The sequence below is a fragment of the Trachurus trachurus genome (genome assembly GCF_905171665.1).
Source record: "Trachurus trachurus genome assembly, chromosome: 14".
In the NCBI taxonomy this organism is placed as follows: Eukaryota; Metazoa; Chordata; class Actinopteri; order Carangiformes; family Carangidae; genus Trachurus; species Trachurus trachurus.
In genome coordinates, this window is record NC_139903.1 from 24,047,596 (window position 1) to 24,063,516 (window position 15,921).

The 15,921-nt window shown below is 43.6% G+C and overlaps 1 protein-coding gene across 1 annotated transcript in view; it reads left to right on the forward strand.

Annotated features, from left to right (window-relative positions):
- The first annotated feature begins 3,949 nt into the window (after positions 1 to 3,949).
- dchs1b (dachsous cadherin-related 1b) overlaps positions 3,950 to 15,921 on the forward strand; it is an 85,387-nt gene continuing 73,415 nt past the window's right edge. Inside the window, exon 1 of the mRNA XM_083987203.1 lies at positions 3,950 to 4,437. The gene's annotated coding sequence lies outside the window, so the exon portion shown is untranslated. The remainder of the gene's footprint in view (positions 4,438 to 15,921) is intronic.

Genomic DNA, 15,921 nt, shown 5'->3' on the forward strand with positions numbered 1-15,921 from the left:
TTTGACGGTGCGCCATGTTCATGATACAAAATGTGAGTCTACGTGTATGTGTATTTGACAGAGAGACGTAGAGAGGTTTTTACATTTATAAATGTGTGCGGCAGTGATATAAATCTTGCACTGGTCTCCTCCATCGTGTGGAGCCCCACCAGAAGTGTCACTCCTCAGCCATCTGCTCCTGGTTAAAACGGTGTAATTGCTACTCTGCGGCAAGTTTTGACACAGCAAGTTCGATGCCGAATAAATTCGCTCGCAAACACAAACATTTGCAGCGCATTTACACACACGCAACCACACACAAACACACAGGCAGACAGACAGACGAACCCTCAGAAGGACACAGATAAAATCTGGGAGTCTTGCAGAGACTCTGGAGGGAGGAAAATTCTTTTTTTTAATTTGTTTGCATATATATTCTTTCATAAATTCATTATGGTTTTAGTGGCTGTTGAGACTAAGATATTTTCCAAACCTTTAAAGAAACTGACACAGGTTTTTCAGCCATCAGGTCTTTTCCTGCCAACCAGGCCTTTAGCAGATAATAGCCCTCATAACTCACCACCAGTAGGGAGAAGGCACCATTGAGTGCTGGATCATTTTCTATCTCGACTATAAACTGCACCTTTTCATGTTAACCCTTTGGTATGTTATCAGAGAAATGCAAAAATATCTGAGGCCTTGGGTTCAGTCAGGAGGTGAGAATCAAAGTCTGGGAATACTTGTTGGATTTCACATTGGATCAACTGGAACTCATTTCAAAAACATGTATTTGCCCTAAAAAAAGAGAAAAACTTATGTTAAGTTAAACTTGCTCTTATAACATCAAACACAAGTGGTGTTGGGCGTTATTGCTTAAAGGAGCTACAGTATATGTAAGAATATGGCAAGTAATCATAAAATCCCCCAATATGTCACCAGGAATCATGTTAATTTGAAATACTGATCTAACTAACAACAATAGTACAGCCAGAATATTCACATTTAAACATTGCACTGTGTTTTTTGTGTTTTGGCCTGTTGCACCACCCACCTCTCTCTCCAAGTCACTAACTCAGTAGCATTTTGGCATCCAGGTTTCCAGTTACCACTGAGCTGCAGCTCCAAGCATTGAGGATTATGTCTGACGTTACTAACATTAAAAGACCTCGCTATGACTCTCAAAAACACAGACAAGACAATGCTCTGCAGTATTTTGAATTTTACTGCAGCAACAGTTTTGGCCACATACAGCTCCTTTTATTAGACTAATAATTTACAACACAGATGTTATGTTTATGGCTTCATAAAGATGAAAGGATGATTATTAGTTATTGTACGTCCATCCATCCGTTCATTGTCTACACTGCAGTGCATATCTGTGCAGGGTTGCATTTGGGGTGGAGCCACTCCCAGTTGACATTAGGATGAGGGCAGGGTTCACCCTGGACCGGTCTCCAGTCTGACAGGCCCACATATAAACAAACAACCTCACACACTTACAGTCACACACTACAGGCAATTTCGAGGCAGCAGTTGACTTTCTGTGCACGTCTACTGCACAAGCCTAGAACCTGAAGTGAACCCACACAGGCACAGGGAGAACACACGAACTCCACCCAAGTGGGATCATACCCTAAACCTTCTCGCTGAGAGGCAACAGTGCTAACCACTTTGCCTCGTGTGGGACTTGACTTTATTCTTTGTTAATTTTAAGATGTAGTACATGATAACAATGCTGCCGTGGCTGGTGGTTAATGCCTAAGTGACCACTGCCACAATATGGTAAAACAAGGATACACTGTTTGTGTTTCATGCATCGTTGCTGGCTGCATTCATTCTTTTAATGTAACATGTGCACCCTGTTCAGTTCAATGAGGCTGAGCCCATCGTGTCGGATCATCATGTCATGGTCAGTTTGGGTAAATATATACACTCATGAGTAAAAGTGTCAATGCACCATTTCCCATTTCAGTGACTGAGACACACACAGAGAGACACACACACTGGGCACGTGGTCTCTGGGATTGATTGCTGTCCGTGTTCACCACCACCATCTCTCCCTCCTCCACACACATCTCCTCCCATGCTCTGTCTGCAGCCATGCAGGTGGAGGCTTGACCTAAAATCTTGGGTGATGCATGACTCCATTTTTGCTGACGCTGGCAACTTAAAGGATGTGTGTGTGTGTGTGTGTGTGTGTGTGTGTGTGTGTGTGTGTGTGTGTGTGTGTGTGTGTGTGTGTGTGCTTCTGAATCTCAGCCCAGCCCTCCTCTGCTGCTTCCTCTCTGCGGTTACAGTCTTTAGCTTTTACATCCAGATTTTTAAGACCATGTTGAAAATGGATACCTTGAATGCAACTTTGGTTTTAGGGTTATTTAAATTCTTCTAATATGGCTTTATTTTACCTACAAGCTGCCAGCGTGTTGCAGTATATTAAAGAGTCTCTCTGGTGGAAACATTGTTAACACGTCCATATACTGTAATGTTTTTTTTTTAATACAAGAGATGAAGCAAAGCAAAATGAATACCAAAACAACCAAACAGGAAGATTTTACATGAATTAGCACAATGTGCTGCTAACACCATTAGCCATGTCCACTTACAAACATACAAAGCTGACCTTAAAGCGGTCGTTTTGGCTAACTTTCTGTCAGCCGATGGAGTTAACAGTCCCCGCCCTCGTCCCTATACGTCACCACATTCACGCGCATCCCTTGGCTGCACACACACTGAGAGGACCGCCCCTTTATGCCGTTCTCTCTCCTCATTGGATAAAGGTTGTAGGATACAAGGAAAGTTTTCTCCTCGGCTTACAGCAGAGCAGAGTGACTGACAGACCCGCGTTTCAGACCAAACACTCTATGTAAGTGATTGCTGTCGGAAGATATAATTTAAGACTTATATTAACACAAACATTCCGCTTACTTTTGCTTTAATGACACGCCCTCAGTCCTTTGGTCACAATAAACTCCTAAAAACATCTGACTCTGGGTCTAACTGAGGCTCAAATCTGTGGCTGAGTCTCTTGATGATTCCTCTGCTGATCAACCATCATACTATGCTATTTCACCTGTCAATCAGCCGGAAGCGGGGCACAAGACCTGATCTAGATTTTCAAGTAGTTGTAAATATTTAATAATTTTCTCACTCAAGCAAAATGTTAATATTGGCAAAGTATTTAACATAGTAGAGAACATATGTGAGGAGAACTTTAAATCACAGTATGAAAAAAAAACAGAACAATAGGCTGACAAATATAGAGTTGATAAACTTCATACTGTCGAAATGTAGATTTCATGACACAAATGGCCTCGGCCTATATTTAGTGCCACATACATAGGCCTATACTTATAATCTAAATGTACTTAACTATCATTAAATAATCTACAATCATGAAAAAAGCCAACACATTTTATTTTCTAAATTAATATAAGCCTCACATCCAAAAATGATTAATATTATCATTCTGTAGTCGCCTAGAAAATTATAATCTAAAATACAAAATTGTACATGGGGACTGCAGTTTTGTGAAATTTGTGTTGTATTCTCCTAAATCATGTCACAATATTAAGTGTTCACCAGGAAGGAGAAGATTAATTATGTGGCTAATGAGACACATCCATGCATAATGCGCCATGCTGACTTAAACTCCTCTTTTGATCGTGCCTGGTGCGCCCCTTTGTCTCAAACTCTACTTCCACTGAGCGGAGCTGGGGGGCACCAGAGTCTGCTCTGCAGCCTCCGCTCTCCGCTCACTGCCTACTGTATTCCACTGCTCCCTCTCCTCCGTCCCCCCTTTTGTGTAGCTACCCGAATAAATTAGCAGCCCGATCCAGTGAGGGGAGGAGGAGGAGGAGGAGGAGGGTATTGAGAAGAGTAAGGGGAGGGGGGGCTGGGCCTTGTGGCGGAGGAGTCGGCTTTCAGTCTGTGAGGTGCACGGTGCCCTGAAGCGGCGGCTCTGTCTTTAGCGCTTACACACATACACACACACTTCCACACACACACTGTGGCTGAGTGACTGGATGCTGAGGGAAGGAGAAGGAGAAGGAGAGCAGCGTTTAAGCTCAGCGACAGGCAGGGCAGAGCACTGCAGGGCTGGAGACGGCTCTTTTCTCCCGCAGACACCATTGAGCTCTCCAGCTGATCCAGACGCGCTCACCTGACGCGGGGACGAGGACGCGAGGAGGGTCTCTTCATCACTGGAGGAGTGATTCAGTCTAGTGGAGGTCTCTACCGGGATTGGAAAAATCTGTGGAATTGACTCTACTGTCATCTTTGTGGATACTATGTGAAAAAAGCCCAGTCCAGCTGGCCAGCGGGGCTCCATTCAACATTTTTGTCCTGGTGGCTTGTCTGTCGTTGAGGGGGGGAATTGGAAAAACCGTTTGCATACTAATCAGGTTTTGGAGGGGATATCTACAAGCGCACATCCAGAGCAGCGGACTGGGTCAGATGAATGTAAGTGACAGCACCTTTTTTTTTTTTTTTTTTTTTTAATTCCCATCTCTGTGTGTGTGATTGTGTATGTGTGTGTGTGTGTGTTCTCGTTGACTGGTGCATCTGATCATGTAAAAAGCACTAAAGGGCAGAAATGAGCCCCGATGGATGGAAGCTTCTGGTTCCTGCACCCTGCATCTGCACCTTGCATGATGAGCTGGTAGCTGGCCGGGCTACTGTGAAAGACATGGGGAGACCCTGCTAGAGGGACTACAATGGCTTTGCAAAAGAAATCAATCATTGTGATGCAGCACAGCTTCATATTGATTATTGATTACCATTCACAACCAAACTGGTTGAAGAGCCAGGCTGGGGGAAAAAAAGAAGGAAAAGAGTGAATTCCCATTTAAATCCTATGTTAAACATGAATAGGATGTTAGTCAAAGAGTATATAGGCTTATTATGACTTATGGAACTATTTTATAACAGCGAGTCAGTGATTTCTTCCCCAGGGTCTGGAAACTTAGAGCGAATACACTTTGTTTTGGAGGGAGGACAGAACCACTAAAAGGGAAACACCATCTTGAAGCGCACAAAGTGGGCCAATGCAGTTTGAACTATTTCCCGGAGAGACCGACTGATGTGACAGTGTGGGGTTTGAGAATGAACGCAAGGCACAAAGTATTGTTGTGTGTGCCAACGAGCAAGGCACTATTGGACTGGGCTATTATAGCTACAACAGTTGGTGTCCTCTTTACTGTATGATTAGGAAAACAGAGCAGAGATTGCAGAGGGACTATCCCAAATACAAAGTCCAAGAGGATTTTCGGGTAGTTTTGCTATTCAGCAAATAGATTCTGACGCAGCTATATGGTTTTTCCTAACATGAGGTGTATTTATAGCTGCCACTTCTGTCTGTATATGTTTACATGGCCAGAATCTTAAAAAGGGAACCCAGGGGCATATTTAAGCACCTCGCCACAATAGTTATTCTAGTCATATCTGGTGTCCGCTGGCGTCCACAGCTCCTGGTTTTGTGCTGTTAGGAGGGATACGGATCTTTGCATTATTACACTATCCACTTACATGGTCCCGTGCTCCAGCTCTGCAGTATATATACTAGCCTCAGCAGCAGCCTCAGCCTTTGGTTTGCATACAACCAGTAAGAGTTTGGTTTCTTGCAGAGTGATGAGGCGTGCAGCAAGACATTTTCTAACAGGAACCATATGGATATCTGCTGGTGCGCCTGCAACTGAGTAGAGCTCATGTTTGTACAAACAACTTATAATTTACATCAGCTGGGTATAGGAACAGGTTCTCTGTTACAGGAGCAGGACTAACAAACCAAGGATACTTTCATGGTTGTGGCAATAAAAACATTTTGTCATATTTAGATATTTATCTGGGATCAATTCATGACCTCCCAATATTTTTTTTCATTTTTTTTTTTTCAGATTTAGCTGAGGGACATTAATCTGAATTTGGGGATGCTGTGTTGAAGTGTGGCAGCTGAGGTGTCCACCTTGACCTCTGACCTCCCTTTACTCATCTTGATTTATTTGTCAATAAGGCTCCATCATGATAAATGCTTTTATTGCTATTTCTGTTTGTGCTGTTTACATTAGAAATGATAAGTGTGTCAAGGCAGAGAAGATGTTCATTCACTTCAGTGCCAAGTCTTTTTCGTCTAGCTTATCAACTAAGTAAACAGAGCTGTTAACCTTGCACTTCAAGTGGTTATGCACAGCTGAATGGTTGAGTGTGATACTGACTCTCCCAGGGTCACACGTGCTCTTCTTTGACTACAGCATCTGCTCAATGACTTTATATTGGGGGGAGGTGACTGAATAATACCCATTACCCCCCAACCCCCATTCCCTTTCTTGTATATCAGCTTATTCGGGGGAGAATGTTGGCACAGCATTTCTCTTTGTTTCTGCATCTTATTCTTCCATTGGAATCATGAAAACTTCCATCAGATGTTTGTAAATCTCAGCTTTAAGCTTCCATCATTTTTTTTTCAAGATGAAATATAATATCATCATCCACAGTCTTGAGGGACTTTTTTGTTGTTTGTTCTAATGGTATTACTGTGGGGAATGTCCACGCTGACTGGCTTTATTCCTTTGCAAATCTCAAGCAATCTTGAGAGTTTACTTTAAACTCTGCAGATACACAGTGTAATCAAATTGCGTATTTGCCACCCACATTGACACTGAAATTCAGCTTGCAGTGTATACACCGTTGTCCGCGCTGTGGCTCCCACCAAACCCACATGAGAGGAAAAATTTGTCTTTTTCAGTCATCTTATATTACGTGCATGATTTTTATCCTCTAACTGCCTTGTCATATGATTCAGAATCGTTAATTGTGAACACGAAGGCACCGCACGTGAAATAAATGTGTTGTTGTGATGTTTTTATGTCAAACCATGGAGTGCCGCCAATAGAGGAAGAGAGTGAGGGGAGAAAACAGAAAGCATCTTCCCACCCAAATGTTGCAGCTCAAAGAAAAATCTCCCTAATTGTATCCCAGAACTGTTTCTTCCTGGGTTTTGTTTCTTATGCATGGGAAATAAGCGTCTGAGTACAAATATCGGAAAGTGACTCACTGACCAACCCCCCCCCCCCCCCCCCCCCTTCTCTCACACTCACACCCACGCACACACTCACACACACACATGCCTGACTTTACCTCACTCAGTCATATTCTTAACAATGACCTGTGTCCCAACCAAAGCCAAATCCTGACTCTTTACACCTAGCCTACTGTATAAACGCTAAATGAACATCTTAAGAATAAAGTGCAGTGACCTTTTGTCCTCACTCGTATAGAAATACATCACACGCACATACGGCAGTGTTGAATGGCTAGCAGATGACAGCCAACTAAAAAAACTCAAGTAACATAAATAAGATTGTTTTCCTCTTCCCTGGCTCCACAAGTAGCTAGTGGAAATATTTACACTAACTCCATCCTTCACTCACTGCACGCTGTTGATGCCTGGGATCTATGTTGGTGTTTTTATTTACCTCCCAGACCACCATCTGAGACGTAAAGTAAACCAAATAGTCGATATTTGAGGGGGATTTTATTGGGTTTCAGTTTATAAGCCGGCATGTAAACCGTAACCTGGGCGACGGCGCAGCGGTGCGTGAGGGGAGTAGCGTTGGTTTCCTGGAAAGCCACTTGTATTTTGCATCATCCATCCACAGGAAGGCCTGGCAGTTATTAATAGCGTTAGTAGTAGAGTCTGAGAATAAGATTCCCATTGATAAGGATTCCCCCCCTTCTTTATCCTGATTGCTCCACATTTCATTAACTACACCCTGAGGGTCCCTCGGTTGCCATGACAGCCACAATCACAGAGTCTGCCATCTTGCTGTGATTATAATCGTGAAATTTAATTACATCGCTATAAAATTTAAGTCGTGTGTGCTTACATGCAAAAAAAAAAAAAGTGTCACCTAATATCACGCTGGGATTAAAAAGCAGCTGCGTCAGGTAGGTTTCAGTGATACACCGTGTATAAAAGAGCTTTTAGCCTACCCAGAATTCCTAGCTTTTACCACCATTGCTTGCTGTTTTTTCTTTCTTCATTCCTGCTGGAGCCACACGAGCAGATACTGTTTGAGTTATGAGGCACAATGTCATACTTTGCAATGTGTGGTCATAGAAACATGTTTATGTTAAAATAAATTCTAGCAGACCCTGATACATAATCATCCAAAGTCATACCTCATCTTTTAGCTCAGGCTGAAGTCTTTCCCGTGGGGAAATACACATCTCCACTTCTCATGTACACTACGAAGAGCCATGTATGTGCGGCTCTGGAGAAGATATTACCACATGATTGACTCGCCCAATCAAAGAAAATGACTGTACTCTGCTGTCAGATGCAGAGTGATTGACTAGCTGGAGCTCTGAGTCGGTGCAATTCCAAATTTTTGTTTGTTCTGAGGCCCAGATCTGAAGTAACCGCCTTCATCCTTACTCGTAGTCTTTATCCAGGCAGCAGGGATCCTGATAGTGTAATGATCAGGTCAGCTGGATGGAAAAGACTACAGACACTGGCCAAATTGAAAAAAAGGAGCTCATTACGATGCATGACAATAGGTACTAGCTGTAAGGCTGGAGGGAGGCTCAAAGGGCTCAGACGTGCTGCAGTGCAATCTTCAAATTTGACAACATATGTTGATCCAAACTGGCGGGCGTAGCCAGACCAGGCTCTTTAGCAGGCTCATGATTAAGATGTGGGATAACGATGGTTGGAAAGCGGGGTTGTTATATTACTGTAGGAAACTGCAGATGGAAGTCCTCTAAAGCCTGGTGTTGTCTCGGGTTCCCCTCCTCCCCTATCCTGTGCTTCTCCGCCGCGGGTTGGACCTGGGACGCCGGCTCCCCGGTGCCAAAGTGTGGCTAGGTCGTTGGAACTCTGGCTTTCTCGTTACTGCAGCAGAAGCGTGTCTGTTTCTCTCGCATGAAACGTGTGCACGCGAGCAAATGTGTGGCCTGCGCCGTTGATAGAGATATGTCAGTGGAGCTGCAGCTAATGACAGTTTCCAACGGCGATTAATCTCTCGCTGAGTTTCTTGACTGATAGATTAACTGTTTAGACTATAAAATACCAGAAACCAGTGAAAGCTGCTACTCATCGTGTCCCAAACTCAAATTTATTCAATGTACAACCACCTAAAACATATAAAATCTTCAGATTTGCATAGCTAGACCCAACAGGTGTGTGACATTTTTGGCTTGATGAGTGTAGTAATCGTTGCTGATGCATTTTCACTGCATAGAGTAGTGATTTCTGTTCTTTCAGATGCCAGCAGATCTTATTTTCACCCCCCACTGAGTACAGATGACTGGCAAGGACACATGTGCGCCGTCCACGCTCATGTTTCTAAATGAAGTGATGTATTAATTTCTTCACACACATGAAGATATAAATGTGGGAAAAAGGCTCTGAGCAAAAGATGAATGAATTGCGGTTATTCCTGCCCATCTGGGCGCTTGATGGATGAGAGGGCGTCTGAGCTCTAAAAAGGCGAGTCAAGAGAGAGAGCGAGAGAGGAAGAGAGAGAGAGAGAGAGAGAGCGAGGCAGTCTGTGTAGTGTCTCATGTGTTTTTAATGAAGTAAGCGAGATGATCTGAGCTTCTGGTAACTTCAAACACTTGCACAGAGCTGAGAGCTGCATGTAGGGCACCGCGGCTCAGGTAGAGCAACGTGTTATGCAAGTTAAGGGATTCGGAGGCTGGATGTGTGTGGGTGGTGTGAGACAAAACCAGGAAGGGGAAAAGAAAAAGTGAAAAAGAGAAGAAAGTTTTTCTCCTTGATATCTTCAAGACTGAAACGAGTGACCTTTACTCACATCAAAAAACAAAACAAAAAAGATCCTTCAAAAAGCTATTGATCATCTCGGAGGTAAATTCTTCATTTGGAGCCTCAGACCCATGGAACATCTATCACATCTCTGACTTCTTCTTCTTTTAAATTCATGCTTTCATTTGATTGGTGTTAACTGATGAGTATTGACATTCTGTTTGACTCTGCAGAACAAATTAAAACAAAGACAGACAGACTTAATTCCCAGGCTTACCACAAGAAATATAATGGCGTAATGTGATACAAAGGCATTCTCCTGGAGAACAGCTGTCGACGCGCCACTAACCCCGAGAGCTGATCGAGGCTTTATTAACTAATAAGCCAAGTCATTGTCCCATAGTCAGATGGAGCTGGAGATGAGTAATTACAGATTTTTGACAGTTTGTCAAATCTGTCTGCCAAAGGGAAAAAAAAACAATAAGACAAAGTCCCAGTATCTCCCAAATCAATCCTGTGTGTTTCTCTTAGGAAGACACAGACCTCCTTCCTGTCGAAATGAATTGTTCTGTCTTCTGGCAAACACTTCAACAAAACATTTGATCACTTTGATTAATATTTATCTGTTTTATGAAACAATAACATGACCTGATACAGCTTTGTGCCAGTCATAAGTGTGTTCTTCCCCGTACGAGTGTGTAAGTGACAAGACAGATCTTTGGTTTCTCTTCTCCCGACCCTGTTTTGGCTATCAGCGAAGTGTTTTGTCTTTGAACTTTTCCTCTGTTAGATCATTAATGAACGCTGTGACTCTTATGACTCTATGGCTCTGTGTGTGTGTGTTGGTGCGTGTTCGCGCACATGGGAACCAAAACCCAATCCCCACAGCGCTAAAACATTCACTTTAGAGTTCTCAGTTTAGAGTTATGGCTGGGTTAAGGTTAGGGTAAAGGTTGGAGCTAGGCATTTAAGGTCAGGATAACTCTCCAGGGGATTCATGTAAGTCAATACACTGTCATCACTGACAAGTGTAAGTGCTACAAAACCATGAAGAGAAGCCATGCAAGTAATTTGATGAATATTGAAATTGAGATTCCAATGATAATCTAATTATAACTTCATATAATTCAATCAAAATATGGGTAATGACTATTCTGTGAATTCAAATGTCATCACTTATAGCAAATACCAACCTAATAAATAACCATAAATGGTATGTCTGCAGCACATTATAGCACAGTATAGAGCCATATGGAGCCAATAATATTTTTTTTCACATTTCCACACTGACAAGAATATTTCCTCACTTCTAATTTCCTTGCGTTAATATTCTGGTTTTCACTGCTGAGTGAAAGATAGAGCTCAGACTCAAACAATGAATAGACGACCGGTTTGTTTGAGCCACCACGAGGATATTTATCTCAGTTTCACCAGTGAGGTAATGATGTTTGACAGAGAGGCACGGACATGGCTCTGGCTCGACAACATGCCCTTGTGGGATATTAAACATGCCCTGATGGGGAGGGGCGCTGAGTGATGGTGGATGGCAGCTGACGCTTCACCTTCGGGGACATCTCACCACTCCATCCTTTTATTTTGTTGCATTATCTCACTCTTTCTTTTAAAAATTCTCAAATTTTCCTTTCAGAATAAAAGCTCCTGCACGCACACACTTGAGCACACACAGACTCATTTAAAACACAAAAGTCCTTGCACATTGACTTGGCAGCATGGCCTTGGAGGTTAAGAGGTCAGTGAATCGCCTCCGGTTGTGTTTTCACTTGCCCTGTAATGGTCCACAGGGTACGTTATTTATGTGCTCCAGCACTCATCCGGAGTTTAGGTCTAACTTAGTGTTTTTTGTCTCTGTACCAGTTTTTTGTCTGTTTTTTTTTAAGGAAACCTCATTCATAATCAAACTTTCCAGTAGTTCCACTTCTTCCCTCTGCTCCCTCCATCCATCCCTCCCTGTATTGTTCTCTGTCTCCCTCCGGTCTGCCGGGCAGTAAAAAATCTGGGACGTTTTGTCACAGGGGACCCGGTGCAGTTTGTAAGTGTGCGTGACTACGTATTCCAGCTTGACAGCCACTGTTTGGGTAAATAAACAAATCTGAGTCATCACACCGGCTTTGAATTGTTATGCTGCCGCTGCGACAGAGTTTCAGAGTCTTCGTTGTTGTTTTTCCACAGCTAATATCCCAATGGAATCTGACAGACTGTTCGTGGAGAAATACAAGAAATATAGTTTGGTCACAGTTCTTTTGCAGCAGCATGGTGAATTGGGACTGATGTGTTAATTTAAAGCATTCATGATGGAGCTACCGTGTATAAATTAGTCAAATATAGTCCAAAGCCCAATACACGCATGAATTAAGTTCTGCAGTGAGCACATAGGACCTGCTGATGGTTTTCTTTAATGCTAAGAATGTGATTTGACACCGAGTATGATTTTTATTGAAAAATAGCACTGACCCTAAAGTGAGGACACGTAACGTACAACTATGACTGTTCTTTTATGACTGAGAGTAAAGCAGAATTTAAACATCAAGTCGGCGCTTAAGCCTCTTTCTCACTGCATCGTTTCCCATCCAAATGAGGGTTTGAAGCCAAACCATGCAAAAAAAAGAAAGAAATCTCACGTTCCAGACACCTTTGGATCGGAACAAAACTTTGATCCGAGAGTGATGTGAGTGCGAGTGTCTTCCATTTTCTTCTCCTGGATCTGAGCTCTTTCCGACTCGGCAGAACAGAAAACTAAAACTGTAATATGAAAAACAAAGTGTGGACCTGAGCCTCAGACTCTTGGTCTCGGTAGGCTCCTGGCACAGACGCTCGCTCTCACTGTGAACTGACTAGTCTCTGCGATGACGTGGTCTCACCTCCCTCCCCCTCCAGCCCTTTAACACACACATTTTCTGCAGCCTCACTGATGTCACTGACATGGACGTTTATGTAGGAAATAAGTAATAAAGTAAAACCCCAGAGCAGTGTTTCAAATTAAAAACAAAAGCTTTCACAGCGTTGAGGTAAACTGGGAAAAATGTTACAGCTCAGCTCCTCTGTACCAGAGTTAATAATCATAGGTATAGCCTTGAATTAGCTATATAAAAAAAGAACAGAATAGAAAATAATGAGCTTCAAAGCCTCAGATCAGTCAGGCTGGATGACTTGTCACTCCGTGTCAGATCAGCCATTTGAGCCACAGGAAGGAGCGGCCGAGGAACCGCTCCTCACCTCATAATTAATTCACACTCACTTTCTTAGATTGTACCAGTCTCCTCGCACCAGATTGGTTGGGTTTCACGGGTTGTGAGAGCTTTTACCTCTGTGGGCTTCTGGGTGACACAGTCGTGAACTCTGTCTTCATGTAGTGGTATTAATATTGATTGTGCTTTGGTGCAACACATCCATGTATATTTCAGCGCGAGTGTAACCGTCCAGACGGCGGCCGTCTGGCTGTCTGAGGGGCTGGTGCTGTGATACTTTATATACTCCAACCACGGGGTTTTAATTGAGTCAGTTAGGGCAATAAATTGAAACTGATACCCATCTTTAGTGTAGACTCCTAAATTGACGTGAAAGTAAAAGAGGAACTGAGGAAACAGATGTATATGTGCATAGATGGAGACACAAATATACACTCTGACAACACACACACACACACATAGGCATATGCTCACTGTGCTGCATGGTGACAGCTGGGGTTAGAAGTGGGACGTCTATATCCAGAGATCCGGGGAAAGGCAATTCAAGGGGAGACAGGGGTCATAGTTGTCGTCCCCCTAAACACACACAACCCAAACGACATGAAAACTGAGATGCAAAGCATTCCTCCATCCTCTAACCCCCACCAGGACTCGTGGCGCTCCCTCCCTCTTCACACAAAGCTCTTTTACCACCACAGCCTGTTTCACCACAACCTGCCCAAACCTTTAATTCTCACTCATTTAAAAGATATGGCGTTGCTTCAGCCTCTCTGTGATTATACACTTGCTGAGAACAGTCTTAAAAAAGATTTTTTTTTTTTTTTACCGCTCCTAAATGACATCAAAACTACAACAGTTAAACGTTTTAACACGGTATAGAGGATATGCATGACACGGATTACGAGAAAGCTGTTGTAGGATCCTCCTGAAATGAGATTTCTGCTGTTGAATATGGAAATGCAAAGTTGCACCCAGTGTGTGTCTTTTTGACAGACTCAGCCTTCACTCCCCCATTGGACTTAAACTGTCAATCACAGGATCTGGCCAGTCTTTGCTCTGGGTGACACAGAAGCTGTTTGCAGGGCAGAATGAGTGGCTGTCAACTGTCTGCAGACAACGCCAGACCTTTCGACCGCCGAGGAACTAGCTGACTGCAACCTCGTGCTGTTCTGTCAAAACACAAGAAACATAGCTGAGATAGAGGCGAAATGGAGTAGCAGCCCTTTTTTTTTTTTTTCTCTAACTTGGAACTTCGTGACTTTGGGTCTTGTTTAGCTTGGCCACGGGTAGCTATGGCGTGCCCAACCAGATCTGCTAAAGCCATTAGAGGGGATGGAGTGAGGGAAGGTGGGAGGAGGGGACATGGGAGGGATACGGAGATAGGGAGGCCTGTTAAGAATTGGCACTGCATGAGGAAAAGCTATTCCTCACTACTGCGATACGGCAGCATAAACACACTCGCACGCATCTTCAGACACACACACACTCTACTACTACTGCTCTAAATGGTCACATCCTATAGAAAACACTATGGTTTCCTATTATATGGTAACAGCACTTAAGAGCGGAGGCCCATGTATTTGAGGCTTTGAGGCTTGTGTGCAGCGGAGGCAGATTATGGGGGTGCAATGCCAGATATAATGTGGCTGAGACTGCATGGAGCCCTCTGGGTCTGTCCTGCCTGTCAATGTGGTCGCACAGAGATGATGTCACTTTTTGCATGCACATGTGTTGTGCAGGCGTGCAAAGACACGGATATGTAAAAATACATGTAAGCAGACAGACAGGTTGAAATCTGTTTTCTTTGCAATAGTTCACATACTCTAAGTGCATCTCTTGTATTTCGGATGAAATTACATACATTTTCACGAGTCGAAACACCTAATTCATCATAATTAGCAGAATGTTATAAAGAGTGCCACTAGGGGGCGTGTCTTTTTACTCCACTGACCATCTGTTCGAGCCAGGATCCTTTCAGCAAGCGCTGGATTTTAGCCCCTTCTCTCCCCCCATTCTTCATCAGCTCGAGTTATCCAGGACAAACACAAGTGTGTTGCAGAACACGTCGAAAGGGAGATGATGTCATACGCCGACCGCTCACTGACAGTGACAGATCGCAGCCGTGAGATCAGTTCATCAATATAACCTCTCACTGACACTCGACCAAAGCAATGAGGGAGTGAGGACGTGCACATACGCACACACACTTTGGAAAACGTCCTCTCTGACTTTATTTTTTCAATCAGAAGGTTCACCTACACAGCTCCGCAATCTCTAAAGACAATAAGGCCCTGAAGCCAAATCAAACTGTAATCACGCCTCATAATGTAACTTCTTCTATTGTGTCCTAAATCCACTCTTTCCATTTGTCTCCTTTGTTCTTTTTTTCCTGCTCTCAGTGGCTTCATTATAGTACTGGGCTATGGAGCTAATGTAGACGGAGCGGGTTCTCAAAAGGGCCGAGCTCTGTCTCCGAAATCCCCTTTTCAGCACAAGAAGGTCTTCTTTTCATCCTCACACCCTCAATTATCTCAACCAGACCTCTTCCTTTTACTTCTCTGCCTTTCCTCCTCTCCTCCAGCTCTATTTGAAGATCGCCCCGTAGACAAACACTGTGCAACTACGCAGCACAAACACAACAAAAGAAGGGTGTGTACGCCAGCCTGTGCTCGGTCTATAGCTCTGCTTCCCCCTTTGTGTAGGAGTGCAGCAACTGTCCAGAGCAGCCGCCTGGACCAGATGTAGAGGTCAGTGACTGTAGCAGAGGGCCCAGTATCCGTGTCCCGCTCTCTGTCCCAGTGGAGCTATAGACTTTATTAATCTCTCCTCCTCTGAGACCTCAGAAACTACCGCAGGAGGTCAGGGTCAGCAGGAAGACTGAGAGGTTGGATGATTGCAGTAGGATTCATTAGCTATAAAATGATATTTTTAAAATGTGCTCTGTGTTTTATAAAAGAGTGGAATTCGCTCAGCATG